The sequence below is a fragment of the Suncus etruscus genome, chromosome 8, assembly GCF_024139225.1.
Source record: "Suncus etruscus isolate mSunEtr1 chromosome 8, mSunEtr1.pri.cur, whole genome shotgun sequence".
NCBI lineage: Eukaryota > Metazoa > Chordata > Mammalia > Eulipotyphla > Soricidae > Suncus > Suncus etruscus.
In genome coordinates this window covers 82,525,053-82,535,154 of record NC_064855.1, presented here as the reverse complement: position 1 = coordinate 82,535,154, position 10,102 = coordinate 82,525,053, and the positions used below count along the sequence as shown (strand labels likewise).

At 29.5% G+C, this 10,102-nt stretch overlaps 1 non-coding gene across 1 annotated transcript; it reads right to left on the bottom strand.

Annotated features, from left to right (window-relative positions):
• Window positions 1-2,429: 2,429 nt before the first annotated feature.
• Window positions 2,430-2,536, bottom strand: LOC126016873 (U6 spliceosomal RNA). The gene has a single exon (XR_007498558.1). It is a non-coding gene; the product is annotated as a U6 spliceosomal RNA (small nuclear RNA).
• Between the last annotated feature and the right edge of the window lie 7,566 nt (window positions 2,537-10,102).

Here is a 10,102-nt window from a genome sequence, read left to right as displayed (position 1 = left end):
TATGTTGAACTCTCAAACCATGAACAGGGGCTATTTCTATTTCCTTTGTCCCTTTTATTTCTTGAAGTAGTGTTTTGCAGATTTCTTTGCCTATGTCTTACCCTCTTTACGTAAACTGATTCCAAGGTACTTTATTTTCTTAGGTATTATTTTGAATGAGTTTGCTTTATAAAATATGTATTTTTCTTTATTCTCTTATTGGAAAGTTAAGGACTTTTATATATTAATGTCATGAATTTTTGTATATTACGGCTGTAGCCTGCAACCTTATTTTAGAAATCTATTTTTTCTAGAAGGCTTTGTAGAGACTTAGGACTTTTAAACTATTTTTAAACTGTAGAATTTTGTCCATTGTGTCAGGAATATCAGCCTGTAGTAATTTCTTTTTTTTTTCTGGTGGTATCACTTCCTTATTTTTGTATCAATGTGATGTTTTCTTCAGTAAAACTGTTCAGGATATTTTGCATTAGGTCTTTTTAAAGGCTAAACATCTCAATAAATCCAGGACTAAGTTTTATTTTTGGCAGACTTTTATTTACCATTTATATTTCTTTATAAGTGATAGGTCTGATCAGGTATTCTATATCTTAGTTAAGCCTTGGGAAATTATAGTATTCAATAATTTATATGTTATTTTCTAGCCTATTGACTTTAAGTTTTGTGCTATCTTTCAGTAGCATGTTTCTGTAATTATTCCTATTTGAGCTATTGTTCATCCTTGAAATAGTATATTTTTTCTTTTAATATAAATGATAATTTGACTCATAATTATTCTTGGTAACAAATTTATTTTATTGAGAGATTTTTTTAAAGTATATACATCAATTTTTTCTATTTTTTTTGGTAAATCTGGTTTAAGATTTAGGTCTTTTTTTTTTTTTTGCGGGTGGGAGGGCTTTACTATTGTGGGTGCATGCGCACTTGGAAATAATGTTTTTGTTAGTTGCTTCTTCTGTAGCATTGCGTTTCTAAACCATCTGGGTACCCAATGATTCTTATGTTATTCCCCTTGAAATAATTTAAAATTTCTATTGTAAACTGTTAGACTAATTTGAATTTTTTCTATCTTCTGTTGTTATCTGGAAGGTTTTTTCACCTCATCTTGCAGCTCACTGATTCTGTCCTCAGCAGCTGTTGATGAGATTTCCAGTGATATTTTTTCCCCTGATAAAGCTTTTCAGTTCTATCAGTTCTGTTTGTAGCTTTCACATTTCTGCTCTAACATTCTCGTATGCTTTATTGGTGGCCAGTTCTAGTTTTTCAAGTTTATTAAACATTCTAAGCATTTCTGCTTTGACTTATTTTCAAAGATATTATATAGATATTACTGATTGAATCCTCAGGATTACAATATTTTCTCTCTCCCCATCATAGGGATCTGCATTGGCTCTTTCTGTAGTCTGATGATTTGTCTTTTTTTTTTTTTTTTTTTTTTTTTTGTGACACCTACATAGCTAGCAAGATCTCTGGGAAAGTTCTATTAAGGAAAGGAATTTACAGTTTGTCTGAATTAGTGCCTGCCACTTTGATAATTATGGTGGTGACTTCTGACATATTGGTGGAGTCAGAGTGCTCACTGAGAATACTATGTGTTTGATAGACTTCTTTTTCAGAGGCACAGTAAGTTGTGGTCTTAGTGAAAGCATAGAAATGGGCTTCAGGGGCCAGCGCAGTGGCGCTAGAGGTAAGGTGTCTGCCTTGCAAGCGCTAACCTAGGACGGACCCTGGTTAGATCCCCCGGCGTCCCATATGGTCCCTCAAGCCAGGAGCAACTTCTGAACGCATAGCCAGGAGTAACCCCTGAGCATCACCGGATGTGGCCCAACCCCCACTCCCAAAAGACACACACAGGAAAAAAAAAAAGAAATGGGCTTCAGAAACTATGGGAATAACTCCAAGTTCAATATCTTTTGGAAATATATTATATCATTTTATCTAAATTATTGTGTCCTTGATCTACATCCTGAAGCATCCCTTTATTGTGTTTTATTATTAAATTTAACTTATATCATTATATTCAGTTTTAACTACTCATACAACCTTAATTGTTTATTAAAGCCAAATTCTTTTGGTATGTCTCAGTTTATTTTTAAATAAATGATTATATAAAACCCTATGTGGGTGAAAGTGACTTTTTCATATTTTATTGGTTTGGAGAAAGTATTTTGTGAATTTAGAAATTTTAGAAAATGTAGATAATATGAAGGTGGAATGACAAGGTAATAATAAACCAGAGCTACCAATTTATCAATTTTTATTTGCATAGTTGTGTATACAATTTACTATAAAAGGCAAAATGACCTGTTCAGTAATAAAATATCTCCGTACCAAAAGAAGCCTGGAATGAGTTATTTCATAAAAATCAGAGCTCATTCACAGAGAGTTTCTTTTTTTTTTTTTCACTGTTTAAGGAATTTTTATTAAAGCAAAAAAATATGAAAAGCTTCACGAATTTGCGTGTCATCCTTGCGCAGGGGCCATGCTAATCTTCTCTGTATCGTTCCAATTTTAGTATATGTGCTGCTGAAGCAAGCACACAGAGAGTTGCTTGTTGATATCCCATAAGTCATATAGTTCACAATTAAGAAACAATGATTTTCTTTCTCAGGGAGAAAATTATAAATGTTGCAATTTATTTAACATCCACAACTTTAAAATTCACATAGTAAAAAAGAAGTTAATAACATTCTCTAATTTTCTCTATTTTCAGTTTTCTGATTTAAATTGCAATGTTTTCCCCTAAGATTATACATTTCTCTCATCTACTTTATTGAAAATTTGTATTGAAAGTATCCTTGAATGAATATCAGTTTATTTCTTTTAGCCCAAACCTTATGTACTATACAGAAATTTCTACATAGACTGAATTCTGCGGCTCAGCAACTAAGTGGTACAAGCCACAGGGAGTACATAATACCAATTTTCCACAGCCTGCACTGTCTACCCATTTGCTTAAAATTGCAGTTCAGAGATGTTGACTTTACTCTATAAAGCTCTAAATAGTGCAGGTTCTGGCTCTCTCAAAATTCCCTTCTCTCCATTTGCTGTATAATGACAATTGAGTCTGAGAGTAAACTACGGAAGAGAGTTTCCCAATTGAAGGAATATGGAGCATTATTTAAAATGAAAAGAGTCCTCCATATTGTCATTTTTTTCTTAAGAATCCCTGTGCCAAAATAATCTAATGCACTCATATTTCATTGACCTTCTGAATATCTTTCTGGTGATATTCACTTAAAATAGTAGTAAGAAAATTTACTTTACTATTGTGAGTCATTATTCCTTTATATTTTGTTATAGTTATTGTTCAAATAGAATTTTTCATTTTGTTAATTTTAACAAGTTTAATCTATATTACAATTGCAACAAGTTTGTTAAATTTACATATTAATGATATTAAAAAGCATATCTGTGTTTTGCATATTAAAGTATATTTTATCTAGTAAGTAACTGCAATTGTGTTTTAGTAGTGTTATGCCTGAAATGTACAAAACCATAAAATATATCACTAATAAATAAAAATTTTTCTTTTGAAATATGACAGGAAAATATATACAACTATTTTTATCTATTTGTGAAAATTATAAAAATTAGAAAATAATTGTTTGAATGAAATAAATATAATTTAATGGTCACCATTTTCTTTGTTTTAACGATATTTTATATTTCAATATATATTTTACCTTTACTAAATCAAAAAGAATGTAGAAGTGAGTTATGCTTGTCTCAAATACAGGCAGGGGGTGGGAGAGGAGGTGCTCATTGGTGGTAGGAAGGTTGCACTGGTTAAAGGGGTTGTTCTTTTTTATAACTGAAATCTAACTACAAACATATTTGTAATCATGGTGCTTAAATAAATATATTATTAAAAATACACTGTACATATCAATATATATTTTAACATTATTATATCAAAGAGAATATAGAAGTGAGTTTTGGGGATTCAAATTAACATATAAAATCCTATGGCAGCAAAATAGATATTCACATAGCCATACTTTACTACTAAGTTATTTTCAATTAAACTTATTTTTATATTTATAAATAAGCATAATTATGATTCATTTTCAAAAGTTTTTAGTGCTTTGCACTTAATTCCTAAAAATGTATTATTATTTTTGGATACTTTAAAAATAAAAACAATGATTTATTTATGGCTAGAATATCAAATTTACCTTGGAAATTCTATTACTTAAATTAAAAAAATCAAGTTCAGAGAATTGGAGCTATATAGCACAGCAGTAGGGCATTTGTCTTGTATGCTGCTGACCCAGAACAAACCCATGTTTGATCCTAGCATCCCGTCTGGTCCCTGCCAGGAGCGATTTCTGAGTGCAGAGACAGGAGTAACCTGCCCACCCCTCCCCCCATAAAAAATAAAGTTCATTCAATAAATATTAAAACACATGGATTTTAAGATGTTCAATAATATTTCATACTAAGAATTTTATGTTTGCAATGTACTTCAGCTAATTTAATCCCAGTTAAGATCATACTGAAATTTCCTTATGTTTGAGGAAATTTTAAAGTCTATAAAGTTATAGTAGGACTTTGCAATTTTTCATTCACCACTAATAACTCTATCATTCTTATTTTTAAGTCATTTTAAATGTTATTTACATAATTTATGCTGTGTTCAGAAACTCACTTGATATGTATCAATATATTTTATTCTGTTTATTCTCACTTTCCTTTATCATATACCAAACATTTTTATAATGAATTCTATTATCAAGTAATTATTAATATACAATTACCATGTAGTTGCTTGCACAGTAATCAAGTATTTCATCGATATATTTTTCAATTGTTATAATATCAAAGTTTAAAATGTCAATCTTTTACTTAGAATTTCTAAATTATATTACTTATTGTTAATTGAGTGATCTACATTCCATCTATCAGGTTCTAGTTTCAGAATATATATTAGTGCAAGGCAATCTAGCTATTAATCCATTTGAATATATATATACATATATATATATATAGTGTAGGGTTTAAACATTCTCTTATGAATCTAATAATTGTTCTCCAATAACATATCTATTTATTATATTTCTAACAAAGCATGTGATTATCCCTCCAACTTAATAAATGCTTGAGGGTATCTGCTTTTTTAATTCAGTTTACACAAAATACCTAACACATGATAACTATTAATAAACAAAGAGGAATTATATAATGTGGTTTAGAATGCCTGGGGCCGGGAAAGTGGCACTAGAGGTAAGGTGTCTGCCTTGCAAGTGCTAGCGTAGGACAGACCACGATCTCTGGCGTCCCGTATGGTCCCCCCAAAGCCAGGAGTGACTTCTGAGCGCATAGCCAGGAGTAACCCCTGAAGATCAAACGGGTGTGGCCCAAACACCCCCCCCCAAAAAAAAAGAAAAAAAAGGAAAGCCAGCAAAGATATCTTGAAATTAGCAATGTTACACGTTAACATTAAAATTAAGATATAATGCTGATAAAAATGAGAATGTAGCTAATTCATTTTTAGTAGTAGCAGTTTTAATATTTTTCTCATTGAGAATGAAAACACAAAGGGAAGACTTGAATTTAATGAACCATCTCTCTTTTATCTACCATTGGTATGTGCCAGAGGGCATATAGATATTTATTTACAAAATGGGATTATGGCTGTTGTAGAGGTCCCTAATATGTGACTTGAATTTATGACAAGAGGAAAGAACACTTAGAGTGGTTAGTGCCATGTCATACATAAGCATTTGGTGCCTTTTGATTCTACTGCATTCCTTGAGAGCTATATTAGAGTCAGTAGTAAAAATTTGCAAACTTTGCAGATTATTTGACTTTTTTTCCTGATGATCATATATATGAAGATTTATGCTTTTTAAAAAAATTTCACAGTTTAGGCAACAAGAAAAACTGGCATCCCATATGGTCCCCAGAGCATGCCAGGAGCAATTTCTCAGTGTAGAGCCAGGATTAACCTCTGAGTGTAGAGCCAGGGGCTAAAAAACAAAAAACAAACAAAAACAAACAAACAAACAAAAACCCTGGTGTATATGTTTATAATGTATAATGTTATCACATTCCACCATTGAAGTGCAATATCTTCCACAAACATCTTATGTCACATCTACTTTGCTTTTTTATTTTGAGGATTGAGATTTATAAAAATAATTGGTAATAATTTATTTTAAAATTATTTTAAATTTTATTTTAAAATTATTCCCAAATTTTTCAGTTTTAAAGAAACACTCAAAAATTATACCATGATGGGGCCGGAGCACTGGTGCAGCAGCGGTAGGGAGTTTGCCTCACAGCTGACCTAGAATGAACTGTGATTCGAGGCTTCCCATATGGTCCCCCAAGCCAGTAGCGATTTCTGAGAGCAAAGTCAGGAGTAACCCCTGAGCGTCACTGTGTGCCACCAAAACAAAAACTAAACAAACAAACAAAAAAATTACACCATGAATGAGAAAAAATATATAAAAATATATAAAAATAGATGTACTACGATAATCTTATTTATTGCAAACAAAAGTTTTACATGGTCTTCAGAACTAAATTGAATTTTGAGTTTCAAATGAAAAATTATGCATTTTCACTTTGATTATTTGCTTCTTAAAAATGATATAATAAAATACCACAATCCTAGTGATTTTGAAGAATAAGAACGCAGCTTCTAATAACATATGAGACTAGAGTTCTGAATTCAAGATGTCAGCAATACTATTGAAGTCTATCTGAAGGAAAACTTAATCTTTTTAAGTCTAGTGGACATTGGCCTTTCTTGCTTTTTTTATCTCAAGATTTTTTTATTTCTATCTTTATATGACTCTCTGCTGTTCTATCTGTTGAAAATACTTATATGTTTGCTTTTTAACATATTTAGGACTCAATTGAATTCAGAATAATTTTCTCTTCTTAAAATTATCAACTTTATATTTTAATTTTAATCTAAGTAAATGTTTGCTATCTTATCATGGGAAATTATATTTATAATTTATGAGATTCTGAGTGTGATTTGAGATGTGGGTTTTTGTTTGTTCTATAAAATGGCTATAAAAATTATGTTTGCTACCAATTTTATATAATCAATTATAGTATATAACAAGGTAGGCATGAAACAAATAACTTTCAAAAAGTGATAAATTGCAAAAAATATTTTAGCTCATTAAATTTCAACATTTAGTTACAATAGTGTACGTGCTTGTGTAGACATACTTGTTTTAAATGGTTATATCATATAGAAAAGATTACAACAGTGATGTAAAAACTATTCTTCTAGTCAATATTAAAAATAAGTAAATAATATCAAGAGTTATTATTAAACAGCCTAGTTGATATTTTGGAAAATAGCAGTAATTATTATATTTAATTTTTAAGAATACAAGAGAACTAGACGTTAGAAATAGTCAATAACTTTTATTCAACAAAATTCATATCAACAAAAGGACAAAGCATTGGGATTTTATAGAGCAGAACACAAATCTTTTGAGCCACTTATTGCCCTTGAGGTTGGAGATTTAAATACTATGCTGCCTTGTAGACAAAACAATAAGCAGCATATTTATTTATGAGGAATAAATACATAGAGAACTTTTGATTGTAAGGCAATGTGGAATAATGTCCTAAGGATAAACAATGACTTTGAGGTAACTACTCATGTGCAAGATTTAAGATGTAAAGAAGTTACATTTAGATATTTACTGTTTTATAATTTGAGAATTAATAAAATGACTATAATTGCACACAGAGGCCAAATGCTTTCATGAGAATACAAATTCTCTATTATAACTGAGATTGACTTTTTATTTATGCTACTTAAATCGTAAAGCTTTATATATTTAAATAAGTACTACCTCACAGACACACAAAAACAACAACAACAAATAAGTACTTCCTAAATAGAAATTTAGGTTAAAAAACATGCTTTATAAATAATAAATCAATGTCATTTCTCAAATAGCTTGAAGTATATTAGTTTGGTTAGTTAAAAAATTCTAACTAATTTTAAGGATATCTGGAAATGTATTATTTTATATTTTATATTATTTGTATTATTTTAGTTCATGAAACATATGGTACTATAAAAATCCATATAACAATTAATCAAAACAGTAATTCTTTAAAGAAAAACATAGAGAGACTATATTAGAAAATACTTATTAGGGGCCAGGGCAATTGCACAGTGGGTAGGGCATTTTCCTTGCATGCATTCAACCTGATTTTGATCCCCTACATCTTATATTGTCCCCTGAATCTGCAAAGATCAGGAGAAACCCCTGAGCACTAATGGGCATAACAATAAACCAAAAAAAAAAGTTTATTACAGTAGTGCTTTATTCATTGCCCTGAACATCGTTATGCACAGCAATACAAATTAATAAAACTAAATTAAATGACAAGCATTTAACCTATAAATGTTATAATTTTACTTGAATATTCAAGGCCTTATTTTTTTTACTTTTTGTCCATTTATTATTATTTTATAACACCTTTATCAAATCAAAAATTAAATTTATTAAATATATTTAAATTTATTGTTTATATTTATTATTTACACATTATATTATTTATATTTATCAAATTAATTTTGTCATCTACTGTTATTTTTTTAACTATTAAGTCTTTAACATCTCACAGAATTAAATTTATAAAAACTAAATTGATTCTTATATAAAATCTGATATAATTATAAAAATATACAAACTCATTTGCATAATTACTTAACAAATTAGCAAATAATTTCAATAAAATTTTGAAATCCTGGATACATAAAATTATAAATATTATATATTTATAAAAATTTTATGTGTGTAATTTAAATATGGAACAAGAACAACCACTTTATTTTATTTATTAAACAGGTATATAAAGTTAAAATTTACAATTTAAATTTACTAGTCATAACTGACCATAAAGTTCAGAGTTCAAACTAAGATGAAATATCTACTGTTCAAAAATATTAAGAATTTCAGAAGGAAGTTGGACTTTTTCTGAATATTATGACCCAGGACTATATGCCCAGTACATAAAAAAAAGAACTATAGAATTAATTTCAAGGTATCAGAATAAACAAAACTGAAAACATTAAATTTGTGTGTGAGATACACAAAAATATTTAGTACGTTAGTAGACTACATATAGAATTGTAAAATAATTTGCACATGATCATAATGGGAACTTTTATAATAAGAATTATTGTATGTTTTTAATATGTACATATTTTTGTAATTATTTATGCTTTTCATTGATATTTTGTTATAGGACAATGCATTAAATTGTAAATTTACATAAAGTAATTATATATTTATTTCAAAATGTTTTCTAAATGTATTATTTTAAAAACTTGTATAGTCTGATAAAAATTCTGATGAAAATCATTAAAGCAATATTTTATTGTATACATAACTTAAAAAGTAAAATTTTAATCAAGTATTATTTTACAAATAGTTAACATAATATTCCCGTCTATGGAAGTTTAAAATTTTAACTATCCCTATTTCCATAGAGATTTAATAAGTTATAATTAAACATTCAAGAACTTATAATATCACAAATGGGTCTAAACATAAGACAGAATAAGTTCGATCTCTATGCATAACAAACAGCATTGAGTAAACTTTATGTATAATACAGACCTATTATATAGATTTAAACCTATTATGTAGATTTATATAGATATTAACTTTTACTTTTTATTTATTCTTGTACTTGTCAGGACATCTTTTAGATTTAAAAATATTTACTTCATAATGATCTTGAACTTTTGTAATATTTCTACATTTAAGCTAGCCAAATATAAAAAAAATAAAGGAAAACAGAGAGGCAATAGAAGAGATAAATGAAGAGGGAGGGAGGAAGGAAGGAAGGAAGGAAGGAAGGAAGGAAGGAAGGAAGGAAGGAAGGAAGGAAGGAAGGAAGGAAGGAAGGAAGGAAGGAAGGAAGGAAGGAAGGGAGGAAGGGAGGGAGGGAGGGAGGGAGGGAGGGAGGGAGGGAGGGAGGGAGGGAGGGAGGAAGGGAGGGAGGAAGGGAGGAAGGAAGGAAGGAAGGAAGGAAGGAAGGAAGGAAGGAAGGAAGGAAGGAAGGAAGGAAGGAAGGAAGGAAGGAAAGAAGAGGGAGGGAGGGAGGGAAG